General features: G+C 39.6%; 1 protein-coding gene across 3 annotated transcripts in view; it reads left to right on the top strand.

The window, feature by feature from the left end:
* Nucleotides 1–19,102, top strand: part of LOC145292509 (transmembrane protein 248-like) — a 133,491-nt gene that overhangs the window by 16,107 nt on the left and 98,282 nt on the right. Inside the window, exon 2 of one of the 3 annotated variants that reach the window (XM_080138735.1) lies at nucleotides 1,364–1,957. The exons of 1 other annotated variant lie outside the window; for it this stretch is intronic. The gene's annotated coding sequence lies outside the window, so the exon portion shown is untranslated. Of the gene's footprint in view, nucleotides 1–1,363; nucleotides 1,958–13,575; nucleotides 13,740–19,102 lie in introns of those variants that run through there. One more of the 3 variants, XM_080138736.1, reaches the window with a different exon arrangement.

The raw sequence follows: 19,102 nt of genomic DNA, 5'->3' as shown, positions 1-19,102 counted from the left end.
AGGCAAATAGAATCCAATGACTCACATACCAGCATCTTTCATTTTGTGTACACATGCTTACATACTAGAGCCAAGCAAACAGAAACAAACTTCTACTCACATCTATACATGCCCTAACAAGAACAAGGTAAACCAACACACACACATATACATAATGCCATGCTTCCAAACACCCAGATATGTGTATGACTTATATTCACATGATGAACATATTGATCAACATATTTCTAAACCTTATGACTATTTACTAAACTTTTTTTACTAAACACGTGTTTGCATTATGAACATTTACTAACGTAAAAATAACTTTTATATTCTTATCTCTTGTATAAAAATGTTCTGTTATAAGATTTTGTCTTACTCACTTTTTCATTTGCAAAACTCTGTTTATGTTTTGAGTAGCATTTGCTACCTGATGACTCTTCTCTTGTTTCATTTATTCCCAGTCTTATATCTATGCATGTTCCATATATGTCCATTCATTTTTTCTTTGCTAAAACAATAACTTTTTTAGAAGTTTCTCAAACATTGATCCATCAGCATATTCTCCTTGTGTTAGGAATTGTGGCTAGGTCAGAAATGCATGTTGGTGGAAACTGCTTAAAGTACACAACAATGCAGGTACATGTTATTGATTTAATAACCACTTAAAAATGATCAACGGACAAATACATTTATTTAACAACTCCAATCTGATTCTTCAATGGTAGGTTGTAACGTGATCAACCTGAGGGAGCGAATTGCCCCTCATTGGGGAGCCGGGTGTGCTAAGATAGCTTTAATACATCCCGGGCAACGGAAGATATCCCGAAGACTTAAAGTAAGGGATATAGATATATATTTTATTTCATTGTCAAAAAAATATATATATTGCTTATTGTTTGGAGGTCAGAGATATATTTTGTTATTCGAAACTGACAACAGGAAATGCTAGACAAGTTAGTGCCAGGTGTTCTGACTGATAAGGTCATCGGAATTAAATGTTGATTTTGATCTCAGATTGCAAGCTAGCGATATGATTGAGTTGCACACCTGCAATCTGGGGTTTTCCGCAAATGCGTGGCGTGATCCTATTGGTTTAGGAAATCATCTCCCCCATGCCTGACCTTACTATATAGTGCTGATGTCGTGCTAAATTAGTCAGTTTCCAGCAGAGTTTGTGCATGAAACTCATAGTAACAATACTGCTCCCTGAGATGTGACCACTCCCCTCTCCGCTGCTTCTGAGGTGAAATGTCTTAAGAACTTCACTTGTACATATATGTAAAAAGTCTGTAAACTTTGTGAAATTAACCTTTCATAGAATAGAATTCAAGCGTCTGTTTACTTTCTTGCCTGCATGAGCTTTGTTATTCATTTTCAGCATACCAGATTAAATGTGACACCTCTCGAAATACCAGACGATACGAGCCGAGTTTTATGAAGTCTTCAAGGATCAGGGATCCTTACATAACTTCACAAGAGAAGGTGTTACAGGTGGTGCCGTGACCAGGATATCGACCCGAAAAAAAGTGAGACTTAACATTTCTCATTCTTTTTGTTACCACGGACACAAAAACAAAGACAAAAAGAAAAAAATATATTTCCACAACGAACTCAGAAGAAAAAAAAAGACTTAATAATAGAAAGAGACAGACAGACGGAGATGGCTGAAAAAAAAAGAGGGAAAGAAGCTAAAGGAAAGTCCTGAAAGGCAAAAAACAAAAAAAAACAAAAACTCGGAGACATTTAAAAAAAAAAAGAGAGAAAAGCATACTGAAAAACATAGAAAAACGCCCGTTTGAAAAAAACGAAAAAAAAGGAAAAGAAAGAGAGAAAAATAGAGAACTTGAAATGCAGAGACAGTGAGAGAGGAGGAGAGAAATCGAAAAAACTTTTAAAAGTTGACTGCAAGTGTGCGCGATGAAGAAGACAAAGAGAGAGACAGAGAGAGCGAAGAAGAAACAACAGTACCACGGTAAGCAAACCTTTAGTTCTCTGTTGGCTGTCTGTGGAATTTGGCTTCATGATAGCAAGAGAGAGAGAGAGAAAGTATCAGAAAGATTATATGTGTGTATGTGCAAATGCCTGTGTGGACGCAATAATTAGTACGAATAGTCATATTAGTCAGAGTGAGGGAGAGTGTTTGTTTTTAAGAAACAAGAAAAACAAAAAAAAAAAGAGAAAGTGAAAAAGTTTGTTTTTTTTTTGCTTAAAAACTTTTGGTGATTGCATAATTGTTTTTTTTTATTATTCTTTTTGTTGTTTATGTGATTTTTCTCTCTTGTGGAAATTAATTGATATTGTGTAATTTTGAATGTTTTGAGTATCATTGGGGTGCAGAGAGATAATCAATAATAATAATGAGATAAATAAATGTTTGCAAAAATGTCTAGTTAAGACGTAAAAAGGGAATTCTTAATTGCGATCCAAGCATAGAAGGGATTGCGAGATGCGGGCATTTTAACAGCAAGAGGGGGGGGGCGCCAGGGAGCGATGATGTTGGTGGCAGAGGTCAGGATAGAATTAACTTTTTATGATGAAGGGGAGAAGGCTCTAGCAGCCCTCTCGGCAATGTTGATTGACAAAGACATCAAGACAGGACCTAGTCCATGTAGTCTAAGGAAATTCCTGGAGGATCGGAAGACTAGTTTGATCCTAAATGATGTCACAAGAGGTCAACGACTAAAGGTTAACGTAACCTTGAGTGACCTGTGGCCGAGGTTAAATGAGAACTGTGAGAGAATGCCTGCCATTTGGGGAACGAAAAATTGCAAATGGGATGATAGGTGGCCCCATGACCCACCCGATGCTAGGCTAGAAGGAAAAGAGAGTACCCTACCTCGAGAATAGTTAATATGAGTGTAGAGAGTTTTGTTCACTTATTTTAAAGTGATTATTTGTTGAGTTCTGTCGAGAGCGGGTTGGCTCTGATGATAATGATTCTTTGACTTGAATTATATTTGAATTGTGAGGGGAGAATTCCGGTAATTAAACTTAATTGAAAAAAAAGTTGAAAAAAAATGAATATTATTTTAATCTGTTGATGAATCTTGTTGATATCTGTTAACTGAAGTAATCTGTATTAATCGATATTAATCGTTGTTGTTGAAAATTAAACTTTGGAGAGTTGTGTTTTTATGTATTCAAACGAGAATAATTGGAAATATTAAATTTTGAGAGTTGTATTGGTTTTTGAAAAAAAAAATGAATTTTGTTACTTCAGTCTGGAAGGATTTCAATTATTAAACTGAACAAATTTTAGTTGAGTTCGGTTGAGAATAATTAGAAGTATTCATTCCGGCGATTAAATTGACTTTAGGAAGAATTAAAATTTTGCCTCAGTCAGGAACAATTTCTTGATTGCGAAATAAGGGTCAAAGAGGCCACAAAACTGAATGAAAATAATTGGAAATAATTATTAGCATCACTGAGTGAAGTGTGGTACACTCAATTGTCCGCGAAAAGTGATTTATTTTTTTTTAGATGGATTTTTCCATTGTAGGTAAATCAGGTGCGTGATGTTCGCACCTGGAGATATTAATTAAAAAAAAAAAGACATAATCTCTCGTGCGATAACGAGGCGTTAACTGAGTCTCCTTGAAGGGCGTGGCCTGCGAGGCCATTAAATATTACGCATTTTTTTAGTAATTACTTTTTTTTATTAGTCGAAATGAATTACGGAGCATTTAAGTTGAATTTTGGGAGTAAGAATCAGTAATGATTGAAGTTAGCCGATCCCTTCATGGCCTCATGGTGCACTTCTGGATATGGATCCGTTTGGACATGCCGCCTGGGAGGATGCTGGGGGCGTGTGAATACCTCCTGTAGTTTTTTTTATTAACTGTCCATAAGGAGACAGATGTTGGAATTGAGGTTGTTGTCTGCATGAGTATGTGTGTGTCACATGGAGAGAGAAGAAGTGCATTATGTGAACGTGTTTTGAAATATCGGAAGGAATCCGATTAATTAGGAGGCGTATCTGGCTTCCTGCAGTTTTTCTTTGTTTATTTGACCATCCATGAAGGTACAGATTGATTCTATTGAGAGTGAATTGGTTGTTTAAACAGTCTGTGATAAAAGGTATTTAACTTTTTGTGAATAGTTGCGTGCTGACAGGTGGACTTTTCCTCGCTTTGTTCCGGGGGATGGGCGTGATGAAGCTGGTATGTTAAGTTTTGAGACATTTGTGTTGAACAAAGATGGCGGCTTAGTTCAGATCAGTAACCAAGATGGCGACCAAGAATCAAATGCGGTCCGTCGCGTAGTTAACCTCTTAAGTTCTGAGATATTATGTTGAACAAAGATCGTGGCATAGTTCAGATCAGTAACCAAGATGGCGGCGAAGAATTAAATGCAGTCCGTAACGTAGCAAATGGCGAATTGATTAAATCCAAAATTCGACGATTTTTATAATAATTTTGCGACGTTTTGATTGGTTGTTTAGCACAGCTGTTGGTTATAAAAATGATTGGCGAATCCATTCGTCTCATACCCCCATTAGAAGTCTTTTGGTCGTGTATGATATTTATTGCGCTTATTCTGTTATTACTGTTGTTATTATTATTGTTATATATTGTTAAATTTGTTATTCCTCTTTCTTCTCTTCCTCCTACGTTATTTGCTATTGGAGTGTTATTTTTGCTTTCTGCCTCTACCGGCGATGGCGTCAGCCACCGGGACGCCGATGGAAACTCTACCGAACAAGAATTCCAATGACAACATGGAAAACCAGGGATGGACGAAGCCTCCAGCCATAAAGATTGATGTGAAGGACTTCATTGAGAAAGCCAAGTTCTGTATGGAATTTGTCACAGATAAAGGTGTCAAGCTTGATCTTCCAAGGTTGGAAGAGATTACAAAAAAACTATCCTTTTGTTTGTTGTGCATAGGAAGACGAAGAAGCTGATTCGTTCAACAAAAGAACAAGTTTCAAAGCTAGTCGCGACAACAGGTTTGAGGCCTGAAAGAATAACAAAATGTAAGGGCTACAACACATGGAATGCCTTATTCAAAACCGAGGAGGATTATATTAACATGTCCAAAAAGGAGATAATTACCAAAGACCACATATTAAGAATGGAGTACATGGGAAGGAGGAGAACGACAGTTTCAGTTTTTGAGGTTCCAGTGACTGTCCCTCGGGAATATTTATGCGCGTTTCTCCTCCAATTTGGAGAAATAACTGGTGTAAATTTAGATGGATTCCAAGGAACATGGACATTCGAAATTTTGCTGAATAAGGAAGCATTCAGTAAAATTCCTTACTATATTGAAGCAGAACTCAAACAACCCAACAGACACAAAAAACCCAAAGCCCTCAACAACAGACACCCAAAATAGGATACAGTTGCGCCACCAAATCTTCTACCAATACTTCTACAGTCACAAGCACCCATGCAAGTCCAATTAAGAAAGTCACACTGGACCAATTTGAACAACTGTGCAATTCAGCAAAGGAATCTCCAGTAAAAGCACAAGAGTGGACACTTGTAAAAAACAAAAAACCTTCATCCCCAAAATCATATGCACAAAGCCTGGAGAAAGAAAGAATAGAGACGATGTGTACAAAATATCCGGGAGGCAACAAGTTCAAAGCATTAAGTAAATTAAAAGACAGACTCGACCAAGAACGTAAAACTGAGAAAAAAGAAATAAAGCCTTTCCCCGACTCTCTCTTTCCTGACTCCTCCCCAACAAAAACACATTCATCCCCAGCTAAGGCATTACCCCCACCCGTCACTACAGCACTACCGAAAAGGGAAAAAAAACTGACAACACTTGCCCCCAAAAAACAATCATCACCCAAACCCCCTGCAACACCCCTCAAAATACCCATCCTCCTTCCCCAATGAAAACTGACATGCCTCCTCCTCCCCCTCCTGCTGCCTTGCCTCCCATGACCCCATCGGAAAAAAAAGGCCACAAAGTCCTTCTACTGAAGCTGAACCCCCCCCCCCCCGAAAGAAAAAGCTCTCTTACTACACAGGCAAAAACGTCTGTAAATTAATCCCAGAACAGGAAACAGTGATGAAAAATCACAATAGAAAAGACTACAGGGCACTTTATGCCTTTAAAACAGTAAAAAAATTAGAAGTAGCTAACCCAGAAAACTTCAAAACTGCAAGAAGGCTTCTTACGGTTGTAAGAAATCGGGAAGAAGCTATAGGCTTATGGTGCATGCTGGAGGAAGCAAATTCAGCATATGACATTTTTCTTTCAGCTGCATTTTTTAATGACAAGAACCTAACAGAAATCAAAAAGGCATGTGTTGAGCGGGTCCCCATAAAGGTTCATCCATCCTTATATAGAGCCCTCAAACTAACATTTCCACTAGATATTGGCGGTCTGTTCCCAGACGGGTACATCACCATTGAGATGACCACTGGGTCTATGGGGACTGCTGTCGGTATCTTGAGACCGTCTATGTTTGTTCAGGATTCTCAACCCTAAGTAGTCCAAGATGGCTTAAGATTAGCTACTTTGAATGTCCGAGGGTTGAGGGACGCCTCTCGTAAACTTCGAGTTGCACGCGACCTTCAACGCCTTGGTGTGGATATATGTTGTTTACAGGAGACTCACTTCATTCCAAGTGACTATCAGGATGTGCTCCTTAGAGGCTTTCAGCTCTACTCAGTACATTATGATACCCATGCAAGGGGGGTTACCTGGCTAGTTAAGCGCACTCTTGATGCATCGTGTGACCCTATTTATGCAGATCCAGAGGGAAGATTGCTCATTCTGGATGTTACCGTAAAGGATGTGGCATTTCGTTTTATTGGGGTTTATGTGACGAATAACCATACTGAGCTTATTTCCTTTTTTCGGCGAATTTCATGAATTCGTCTCGCCGGTTAATTTTAGCAGGAGATTGGAACACGGTCCTGGATCCCGAGTTAGATCGTGGGGTTAATACCACAAGGGGTACTAATCAGAACCGGATGCTAAAGTGTTTTGAGACTTTGTCGACAAGTTTGATCTTGTTGATAAATTTCGAAACAAAAAACCTGGGATTTAGCATGGACTTGGACAGGTAGACGCGGCTCCGATCTGGTGCAACTTTCGAGTTACATCGATCGGTTCTTAGTTAGGAGAGTCGACCTAGGGCTTTTAAACTGTCCAAGTTTTCATAGCATAGTTTATTCGGACCATAGGCTTGTCCAGGTTCGAGTAAACTTAGATAGTGTTAAACCTAGGATGGCTAGTTACTGGAAGTTCAACACGTTGTTGTTCGATGTGAAGTACTTCCGGGAACAGCTTCTACTAACAATACAGAAGGAATTGACGGGGGCTATCATCGGGAATAAGTGGTGGGGTAACCTTAAAAAAAGTTATTAGGTCCTTCGCTGCTGATTTTAGTCGCCAGCTCAACCATAGTTCTAGAGCAGCGAAAGCGGCACTAGAAGATAGATTAGAAAGGGCGGTGGAGGAGGGGGATAGTGCTAGCTATACTATAGTTAAGACTGAACTGGACTCCTTGGATAACTGGGAGGACCAGGGATTATTAGTTAGGGCTAGATTAAAAAGAATGCCAAACGAGGCAACAAATATGGCTGCGTCACTGCGTGCGGAGGAGTTTCGACGTTCTGCAGATTGACACATCGCCAGTGTCACATTGCCGGACGGACGAACCGTAACTTCAAACGACGGAATCTTGGAGTGTTTTCGAACTCATTTTCAGGAACTTTTTACCAAGGAGCCCGGTCTGACTATTGAAAAGTTTGACACCTATTTAGCCGACTTTTCTCGCCTGGAGGCGACCGAAGCAGCTAGGTGTGAAGGTAGCATAAAAGAGGAAGAAGCCATTGAGGCCTTGAAACAGGTCGAGCTAAACAGGACCCCTGGGATTGATGATCTGCCTTACGAGGTGTATTTGAGGCTGTCGCCCATTTTTATTCCTTTGCTGACCGCACTTTTTAACTCCTGGTTTAGGAACGGGTGCATACCTCAGGACTTTACCAGGGGGATCATTAAATTGTTGCGCAAAGATAAAAATGGAGGGGATGGGATAGGTAATTTCCGGCCCTTAACGATGCTAAACACAGAGTTAAAGATTTTGGCCAAGATCTTAGCAAATCGTCTGCAGATTGTCTTACACCGTCTAATAAGTCCCGAACAGACTTGTTCTGTTAAGGGCCGGACGATTCAAGATAATTTGCACACGATACCGCTTGATCATAGAAAAAGTCGACAGAAGCTGCGCTGATCAATTTAGATCAGTCCAAAGCATTTGACAAAGTAGACCATCGTTACCTAGAGGCTGTTCTTCGCTCAGCTGGGTTTGGTCCCTAGTTTCGCTCTTGGATTTGCCTCTTGTATGCCAACCCCGGTGCTATGGTAGAAGTGAATGGGGTAAGGTCGAAACCCTTCATGTTAACAAGATCGATCCGTCAAGGTTGTCCATTATCCCCAATGCTATATGTGCTGGCGCTTGAGCCATATTTGCGCCAGCTTCGGGTGAATCCGGCCCTTTGTGGGATTACTTTGCCAGGTGGCTCTACCCTGGTAAAGTATACCGCCTATGCCAACGATGTGACAGTGCTTGTAACGAGCAGTGCCGAGATTAGAGTCGTCGACATAGAAACAAGTTGGTATGCCAAGGTCACAGGGGCCATAATTAACTACGTTCAGTCTATTGGCTTACGTATCAGTGCCTGGAGGGGTATGTCCCTTCAGGTACCCTTTGGTTGGATTGATGGGCCATGCAAGCTACTCGGCGTCTGGTTTGGCCCCGGTCTCCAGCTGGAGAAAAATTGGTCGGAGGTATTGGAAGCGGTCAAAGTCGCATCTCATTTGTGGGCCTTGAGAAACCTGTCTTTGAAGGGTCGGGCGGAGGTATGCAATTCTCATATCTACCCCCTGATCCTTTACCGTCTATCAGTACTTCCACTCCTGGAGACCACACTAGTTGATCTGGTGCGTGCTCTTTTCGTGTTCTTGTGGCGCGGAAAGCAAGCCATGGTTACCCGGGAGGTCTGTTACCTGCATCCGTCTGAAGGCGGTCTGGGTATGCCTAGTGTGGAAATATGTAGACACACTCTTAGGCTGATATACCTGGGTCGAATGTGTACACCTAGTGAGGGAAACGATGTCTTCTGGATAGAAGACACTAAGAAAGCCTTTCAGGCTTTGGAGAGTGTGCATTCGGCTGAGGGGGAGGCACACAAGTTGCCCCGAAACGAGTGCCCTTTCTATCGTGAGTGTCGGCAGGCCTTGAGATTTCTTCTACGGGTCAAAGAAAGCCTCTCTGACACCCAGCTGTTGTCTCGCAAGGCGCTATATCGGGCCTTAGTGAGGGCATCTGTTCAAGATGAAAAGATTGAGGAGTTCGGTTTTACGAAGGAGGAGCGCCGCTTAATATGGCCTTGGGCGCCTGGGTCGAGCTGCTTCGATAATTACGAGGCATCACTCACCTGGCTGGTAATATGAAATTTCCTCTGGTCGGCAAAAGACTTTACGCAGCGGGTTTTACGGAGACACCTAATTGTGTCCGATGCAGAGATTGGGGGAAGACCTTGATCACGCTTTCTTCCACTGTGCCATCGTTTGATCGTTGTGTGAGTTAGTTGAAGGTTTCACGGTTCACATGCTGAGCGGGTGTTTTTTTGTGCTGGAGTCGGTTTCCCTGTGCTGCAACTGGGCAGTGACCATGAAGAAAGAAGAACGCTATGTTTTTCTGTGTTTGCTAGCAATTATGAGAGGCGTGATTGGGACGACGCGACAGAAGGAGGTTTACGGAGATGAGACCTTCACTGCTCCCCAGCTTGTTCTCATCTTCAAGTATCGATTGAAAATGCGAATTAAGCTGGAGAAGGTGAAACTTGCTCCTGTGAATTTCAATGACAGGTGGGTGAAAGTTTCGCGACTGTGTGGAATGAATGGGCTGATCTTAAATTCTATTTTTGAACCTGCTTAGGCTCTAAGAATTTTGGGTGTTCTGAACTAACGTAGACATCGGACCACCTAGAGTAGGCTAATTAGGCATTTTTGTTCGATTTTTAACTCAGCTAGAGTATGCATGTTGTCATCGTCCCAATCCCCCCTTTTTAGTTCGCCCTGCCCCATCGCCCCGGGGTTTTTTTTGGGGGTTTTTTCCCCGCTTTTGGTTCGATAATCCCCAATCCTGGCCCCATTAGATGTTTTGTCAATGATGTAGGCCATTTTTGTGGTGCTTTAATAAAAGTTAGTTTTCGTGGGACCTACATCTTTGCGACTGACAAAACTTTTTTATCTGCCATAATTATTAGTGAGGGTGTTCTTTTTACTAACCACTTTTTGCCATTGTATATTTTTCATTTGACTATTGTAAATAAGATTTTTATCTCCAACCCCCCACATCATGTATATATAATTGTAATTTTTGGGTTTTAAGTAGGATGTCCACAGAGTGATTCTGGTATTTTGGTGAAAGAGTCTAGTTAAGTTAACGTTATGTTAGTTAGGACAGCATTAACCCCCATCCCCCTTTTTCGGCCTTGTGCCACATTTTTGTGTGTAAAATTTATTTTACCAAATAAAATGAATAATTACTCCCGTTAGAAGTCAAAAACTTTTTGCACACCCCCTTTTTTGATATAATGGAAAAATCCTTTCGGATTCAATTTTGGTTTCACTTGAGAAAAGGAAAGAAAAATAAATAAATAAAAAATAAATGAACAAAGAAAAATAAGCCAATAAAATAACTGTTTTTTTTTTTTTTCTTTTTCTTCTGGTTTTATGGGAATTTGTCTTTATTGTCATCAATCAAAAGGAATTAATATATTGTTATAATATTTTTTTTGATACATATAAAAATAAACACTTTTTAAATATATATAAGCATACAAATAGAATACTTTTTAAATACATATAAACATATGCACAAAAATTTACAAATATACATTTTTGTTTTGTTTTAACAAATGTTTGCCAAAAAAAAAAAAAGATACAAAAAGAACTATTTGACAAAATAGGAAGTTTACAAAAGGGTTTTAACAAATGGCTTTTTTTCTTTTTTTTTTTTTGTAACAAAAAACTGGAAACATTAATTGGTTAATTTGGTTAGTAAGGTAGAAATGGTCGCAGTTTAACATCGTGCTCGGGACAATTTACAATTTTTTTTATTTTTTTTTGGTGTGATTTTAACTGTTCATGCTTCTCCTTTTGGGTTTCTGAAAAGAGATTTATTCATAATTAGATTCCAAAAAGTTTGGTTATAAAATGTCTTAATTTTATTCTTTTTATAGGTTTAGTGAAAATGTCGGCTATATTATTCTCAGACGTCACATAAGTAAGAGTAATAGATTTTTTTCTTATTTCATCCCTTATAAAATGATATCTGATATCAATATGCTTCGACCTTTGATGAATCATAGAATTATTTGCTAATAAGATACTGCTTTGATTATCACAATGAATTATTATAGGTTTTTTACTTAGATCTGGTTTTAAAGTAGATTTTAGAAGGGTGTTCAGAAAAATTGCCTCCTGCGCAGAATGAGTAAGAGCCACATATTCTGCTTCACAAGTAGAAAGTGCAACAATTTGTTGCTTTTTAGTTTTCCAAGAGATCATAGGTCCAGTCTTTGATAGTCTAAAACAATACCCCGCTATACTCTTTCTATCCTCAGAGTTAGCCCAATCTGAATCCGAGAAGCCGTCTAAATTTAGAGGATATGTGGATTTTTTAAATCTTAAAGATTGTTCGTTGGTTCCTTTTAGGTAACAAAGGATTTGTTTTGCACGATTAAGGTCTTTAATTGTCATTTCCGATAAGTTTTGAGATAGCTTTGTTACAGTGTAACATATGTCAGGCCTTGTTACGGTCATCAAGTAGATGAGGCTTCCTACCATTTCTCTGTATATTCGGTTATCTATGAATTTTGTTTCGGTCTATATTTTTATTTATGTCCATTTCGACGGGAGTTGAATGCAGCTTACAATCTTGCATTCCAAACTTGAGCAGAATTTTTTCAATGTATCGTGATTAGTTCATAGTTATAGTTTCATTTTCACAGGTAAATTTTATACCGAGGAACCATGATAGTCGTCCAAGATCGGCTATTTTAAATTTTTTATTTAATTCATTTTTAACATCTCTTAAAGTGTTGTCACAGTTTGAGGCGAGCAATATATCGTCAACCCAAAAAAACAAAATCAACAATTTATTACCTACATTTTTGGTATACATGCATGCGTCTACTTCTATTAAATAATTATGCGTCTGTTCTATTAAATAATTATCTGTAGGGACCAGGAGAGATGGTCTGATAGCAGAGTGGTGAGCGGTAGCTGGCAGAAGGAGGGAGCTGGGTAACGCGATGTAGACCCGGGCATGGCAGAATCGCGAATTGTTGACCCTCGGTGGCCCTGAGCTCCACATTCGCTCTGCTTGTGGTTAGGAAAAAATAGCATTGATGAACGCTCTGCCTGGAGGACGGTTGGGGAGATAGATGGCTGTCAGTCATATCTGCATTAATGAATGTAAGAGATATTTGGGGGCGTAGAATAATATACCCGAATATTAAACTCTTGGAGGATAACATATTAGTGTTTGTAGTGGGATCGAGGAATCAAATACGAGGTTTATCAAGTTATTACTCCACCCGTTCCATATCCACTGGACACAACCAAGTTAGGGTTGGTAGCCAGTTACAGAGTGGAGTCAGAATATGTAGCGTTTAATATGGCAAGAGATAGATTCATGCTGTTGAATCAGCGAGAGGCAGGAAAATGCCGAAATAATGGTCTTGGAATTTGCCAGTCACAGAGTCCGTTGTATGTCACTGGAGATCATGAGTTGTGTGTGTTGGGATTATTTCAGGGGGATGAGAGAGTGATAAATCGCATCTGCAAGGTTGAGGTGGCAAGTGAAGGTCTTTTGCCACTGGCTATAAGAGTAGCTGAAGGCACCTGGTTGGTATCCACGCAACAGAAGATGGAATTGCCAAGGTATGCGGTAACACAGCTGCTGGGATAATCAAGGTGAGACCATCTTTAACTATGGTAGAACTGGACAGGGGATGTGAAGCCCGGGGAAAGGGCACAGGGTTACCTGCATATTATCAGGTTGAGGAATGGTATTTGTTAAAAGCACCTGAGGTAGAGTGGGCGAATGACCAATTGAATAACCTCACTGACCTCTGGGACCCCCTGATCCATCGTTCACCACCACATACCCAACTTAGGTTACCAAAAGCTATGGGAGGAGTTAGACGAATAGATTTGAGTGAATTACAGGCCCGATTGAACAGTCTGGAGAATCTAGAAGCTAGGGATAGACTTTATAAGGTAGTGGTTACAGGAGCGAGAGTGAGCACGCTAGTAATGATAATTGTGCTGTTGTTGGTGATTGTATGGTGCATGAAAAGGGAAAATGTAAGAAGGAAGCGAGATGATGAGCATCTTGAGGCTGGTTGCACAGGTGGCAAGGGAGACCCTGGTTCAAACCTGCCTGTGATTTTGGAAAATGCGGCTGCTGGTGCTCACGAAATCGAAATGCATCCTGAAGACCTCCCCAATGCTGAGAGACAGAGGAACTGAAGACGGCTTGAAGAGTCTCTTCTTTTCTTTCTTTTCTTTTCTTCTCTTCTCTCTGTTTTATCAAAATTCTTGCAGGGCGCTGAGCTGAGAACCATCGAAAGAAGATCCCAATGATAGCTTGAATGACCGTCTATTGTGGTGAGAAGAATTCCTCAGTTGAAAGAAATTCTTACAAGATGCTTATAAAGGAGATTTGAGCTGTGAATTAAAAGGTGAAACTTCAACTACAACTGCTTAAGGTGAGAAGATTCCCCTAGCCTAATAAAAAGCAGGTCCTTTGAGTACCCTGATTAGGGCTGCATACCCTTTATACGAGACTGTGCTATTGATAGCAGCGAAGTGAAAAAAATCTTGTGGATTATGACTGAAACTCTGTGAGAAACAAAAATTTGAACTATGATTGAATTTCGAAAAAAAAGATGGTACAAGGGAAGTATGAGCTAATTGGTGAACATTTTGCATTTTATTGAGTGACATTTATAAATGGTGATTATCTATGAATTATTAATGTGAAATGTGAAAAAAAAACAAACACAAAAAAAAAACTTGCATGTGGAGAAAAAAAAGAAGCTTGATTACCTGATGAACTTATGAACTTTTTGCACTGACTCTCTTATGAACTTTTGAATGGAAAAAGGGGGAGAACCCTGATTCAAGGGTGGTTATTAGACTGTGTATGTTATCTTTTTCTAGACAGGTAAATCAATGAAGGAGAGAGGGAGGTGTGAAAAAAAATCTGGAGGCAAACTGTGAAAGGGATGGAGCGGTGTGTTAAGCAATTAGACTTCTTTGGTTCTATCAAAGCAATGCAGTCTAAGAGGGCGAATGTAACGTGATCGACTTGAGGGAGCGAATTGCCCCTCATTGCGGAGCCAAGTGTGCTAAGATAGCTTTAATAGATACCGGGCAGCAGATGATATCCCAAAGACTTAAAGTAAGGGATATAGATATATATTTTATTTCATTGTCAAAAGAATATATATATTGCTTATTGTTTGGAGGTTTGGAGATATATTTAGTTATTCGAAATTGACAACAGGAAATGTTAGACGAGTCAGTGCCCGGTGTTCTGGCTTACGAGTTTTGACCCCTGAGGTCATGGGAATTAAATGTTGATTTTGATCTCAGATTGCAAGCTAGCGACGTGGCTAAGTTGCACACCCGCAATCTGGGGTTTTCCGCAAATGCGTGGCGTGATCCTATTGGCTTAGGAAGTTATCTTCCCCATGCCTGACCTTACTATATAGTGATGATGTTGTGCTAAATTAGTCAGTTTCCAGCCAGAGTTTGTGCATGAAACTCGAAGTAACAATACTGCTCCCTGAGACGTGACCACTCCTCTCTCCATCCGCCGCCGCTTCTGAGAAGAAATGTCTTAAGAACTTCACATCTAAGCATAATCTTTTCTTTTTTTACTTTTGTCTTTTTTTATTGCATTTTCACCCCAAACAAGGCACAATCTCACTTTGATGTAGGGGGTTGCTATTTGGGACATAATTTTCAGAGATACTATGTAGGGCGTTTAGCATTACACTTGAACTCCTGCATATCAGTACAGTCCGGAGAGCAGGAACTCAAAAGGGAATTCCAAAGTCTAGCAGTCCAAGGGAAAAAACTGTTAGAGTAGAAGGTTTTCTTACATCTAGGAATTTCTATTGTGTAGAGGTGTGATTTTGCTGCTTGTCAGGTTTGTCAGAGTATTTAGATTGAGGAGGGACAAGGACGTGTAATTCATCATAGCACCTACCATTAAAATACTTGTAAAACAAGCAGAAAGATGAAACATTATGCCAATAGGACAGCTGTTGAAGCCTAGCTGATAATGAGGGACCTATTAGGTTGGTGACTCTCTTTTGGATCCTGTGTAAGAGGGAGAGACTAGTAGCAGATGCGCAAGCTCGAATGTGGCAACAATATTCCATACATGGGCGAATGGTAGCCTTGTAGAGGTACAGGATACTCTCGGGTAACTTTCTAGCACGGTGGAAAGAGTCCACCTTCTTTACAGCAGCTTTAGCAATGCCTTCAATGTATCATTTCCAACTCATATTCCCCATGAATGTTAGGCCAAAGAGTTTGAACAAAGTACTTTCAGGTAATGTATCATTAGCCATGGCTATTAGTGGTTGAGCAGTTTCTTGTAGTTATTAAAGGAAAGAAGCTTAGTCTTGGCAGCATTGCATTTAACCATCTATTTTTGTCCCCATTCTCCTACATACAAACGGTCTTCCTCTAAGGTCTCTGCTATTGTCTTGGATACATGTTCATTCATTTTCTCCTCATGTCTGTAATAAAGCATGGTGTCGTCAGCAAACATAACCATCTCAGAGACAGTGTTATTAGGGAGTTCATTTGTGAATATCAGAAATAATAAAGGTCCAAGGATCGACTCCCGAGGTACACTCGCATTTATATCATATTGTTTTGACATATGACCATCAAGGACAACCTGCATTCTTCTCTTATTTAAGAAGGATTTAATTATGTTAAGTATTCGTCCAGTAATACCATAGCATCTGAATTACATGAGAAAACCATTGTGTCAGACCCTGTCAAAGGCCTTAGATATATCTAGGGCTACTGTCCTAGCCTCCCCTGCTTTATTCAGTGCATGGTATATATGTCCAGAGATTATAGTCAGGATATCTTCAGTAGAACGGCTTAATTAATTATGGACTCAAATATTTTAGCAAAAAGAGGTAGGAAGCTAATGGATAATTTAATGGATCAGTTCTTTTGCCAGAATTCTTGTAAACTGGTACCACAGAAGCAGTTTTCCAGTAGTCAGGAAAGCAAGATTCATTAAGACATTTGCTGAAAAATTTGGAGAGAACTGGAGCAGCTTCAGCGGAGCATTTTTTTAATAGTACAGCCAGAATGAGATCAGGTCCACATGTTTTTAAGATGTCTAGGTTTTTTATAATATTATGTACTTGAGAAGGGGTGATTTTCAGATCATCTAGTGTGGTTTCTGTCCTCAGAGGAAAATCTGGGATGGAGTGGTTTGCTGATGGACCCATAGATCTCGTCAGGTCACCCATCTAGGAGAAGGAAAACGATGTTAAACCTGTGTAAGATCCCCCGGTCGCAGGTCACCAGATGTGGCCTCTGACCCCGTCGAAGTTGCACTGGTCGTGATCGTTCTTCTCCCAGGAGTCCTTTACAAAATTCTTCCACGTCGCAGGCCTCGTCATCAGTTCCCAATGCCGGCGTCCGCTGAAAATTAATTAGCTTCTCATGCAGCCTAAAAGAAACAAATGCAGCTGATTTCTAGTCTACCAAAAGTTAATTCACAAAATTTACAGGTGTTTTACATATGTACAATTGTTCAGTTCGATCTTGATGGCGGCTATCTTGTGTAGTGTTCTTGTCTCGAGATTCAGTTTCAATCTGCTCCTCTCTGGCCTGGGCATTTGCTTATATTGGAAGGTGATGGGTTAGGGTAGGCTGTTCCCCAGACCAATCACTGCTGGGTACTTCAATCCGCAGAATTTCCGCAAACCTTCATAGGTCCACGAATCTGGGACCACAACTCAAATTCATTCACATGCCCAGAAAGGTTAATACTTTAACCTCTTGTACTCAAAAAGCCAGACATCCTTGAGCTGGGGTTCGTCAGGCCAAGAATGAAATCACATTTTGTTATAGCTTTCCAAATGACATCTTTTGCCATTTTCTCAAACAATAAAATATATGTCCGTTTTACAAAAACACAATAAATTCATCCTTTCAGCTAGGTTACCTGCCGCTGCCCGGGCACCCAATAATGCTTAACAGACAATATCAGCATAATTACCCAGCCTTACTCAGTAGTTAGGGGATCTCAATCTCCCCCCAATGGGGAGCTGTATCGCTCCCTGAGACAGTCACGCCACACCTGTGCCACTGACCACATATGTCCTGGCACCAAATGGAGGGGGGGAAGACTTCCTCAGTCCTTTATAAAAGTGGAGCATTTCTGTTGTGAAAGTAACAGTTAGATGCAATAAAACATGTCAGTGAATTTTGTTTTTTTAATAAGTTAATTTGCTTAAAAAATAATGTTGATCAAATCAAATCTCTTTCTGGTTCTGGTTACACAAAAATATCACTCCCAGATGTGAGCACACCAAGAACAAAAACAAAATGAGAAAGTCTACCTCTTTGAAGATTCCATGCATCTCTTTTGATCCTTAATTGGATAATTAGAGAAAATTAGATTAAAGAACCAAACACAGGTGTTCTCTGAGGGAAAAGGGATAAATCAAAACAGTCGAGTGATGGGAAAATGTTCTTTTATAAACAGAACTCTTTCAAAATTAAATTACGTTCTTCATTAAACGAAGCAGATAATCTCTGCCCATCCATCTTACTCCATCTAGAAACACCTAACCATCCCTAAAACTCATTATCTCACCAAGCACATTACTACCTTCCGTTGAGAGAAAGACCAGTACTTCTTCAATCAACAGGACATAACATTTTATTATAGACTAGCTGGGAGTGCCCGGCCTTGCCCACTCATAAAATATGTTTAAATATATTTTAATTCATGCAGATTTCGTATTTATTATTACAGAGCCAATTCTCTATTGATCATTATATTGTACCTAATATATAGTACTTGTTTCCAAAGATCAAAAATAAATTACTTGGCTGCCATCAGCTAGAATCGAAACCAAAACATTTAGCGCTCCAGCTGCATTCCCTACCATTTGAGCTATCGATAGATAGATAAGAAAGATTTAAAATTAAACAACTTTAAGCTATAAAGGAATTTGTATATGCGCAAAGGTAATTAGAAATATATTATTTGTATTGATTGGACTATTGTTCTCATCTTGAGTGTTATTTGTGCAACATTTTGGTCAGATTGGCCTTCAACCATCCTCAGGCATGTTGGTTGTTGTTTGGAAAAGAAAAGAGAAAAGTTACTGGCTCCGTAGATATTTTCGTATTCTTTGAATTAGTCTGTATTTTATAGTTATTGTTTCGTATTTGTGAAAAATTATTGAAAAAGAGGAGGCAATTCTAATAAAGATCGACAGGTGATTATTACCCTTCCATTGTTGAAATTTTAAGGGTGTACAATGTTTGTGTTTCTATAATTAGAGGCTTCCAAATGCTATTAATTTCTAGGCTTGGTCTGCTTAGTATTTTTTGTTTTTAGAATATGTGCTGCTTCTTTGAGCCATCTGACCCTCCGCCTTGCATCCCTGTCAATTATTTTGACCTCATTTCACAAACAGAAGTGTGTTCCTTTTTCTTTCCATATGTGATCAGCTAATCCCGACTTTTTAACCTCCCTCCATGTCATGGCTTTACGGTGTTCTTCTAGCCTTACCTTCAGAGGGCGACCGTTTTCATCCCTGTATAGTTTTTGCATTTGCATGAAATCTCATATACACAGTTTTTGGTCATGAGACTTTCGGTTGGGGCTTGACTCATACTAGATGTTTTTTGAGAGTCAAATCACTCTTGATTATTGTTCTGATGTCATATGGACTGTATGTCTTAAAAAATGTCATATGGACTGCATATTTTAAAAAATGTCATATGGACTGCATATTTTTTAAAAAATTTTCGGACAAGCCTTTTATGTATGGTGTGCACACTGTGGCAA

The sequence above is a fragment of the Euprymna scolopes genome, chromosome 2, assembly GCF_053919585.1.
Source record: "Euprymna scolopes isolate OS-2025 chromosome 2, ASM5391958v1, whole genome shotgun sequence".
NCBI classification, from domain to species: Eukaryota; Metazoa; Mollusca; class Cephalopoda; order Sepiida; family Sepiolidae; genus Euprymna; species Euprymna scolopes.
Note: the sequence above shows the minus strand (reverse complement) of the source record. Positions and strands in the feature narration are given on the sequence as shown.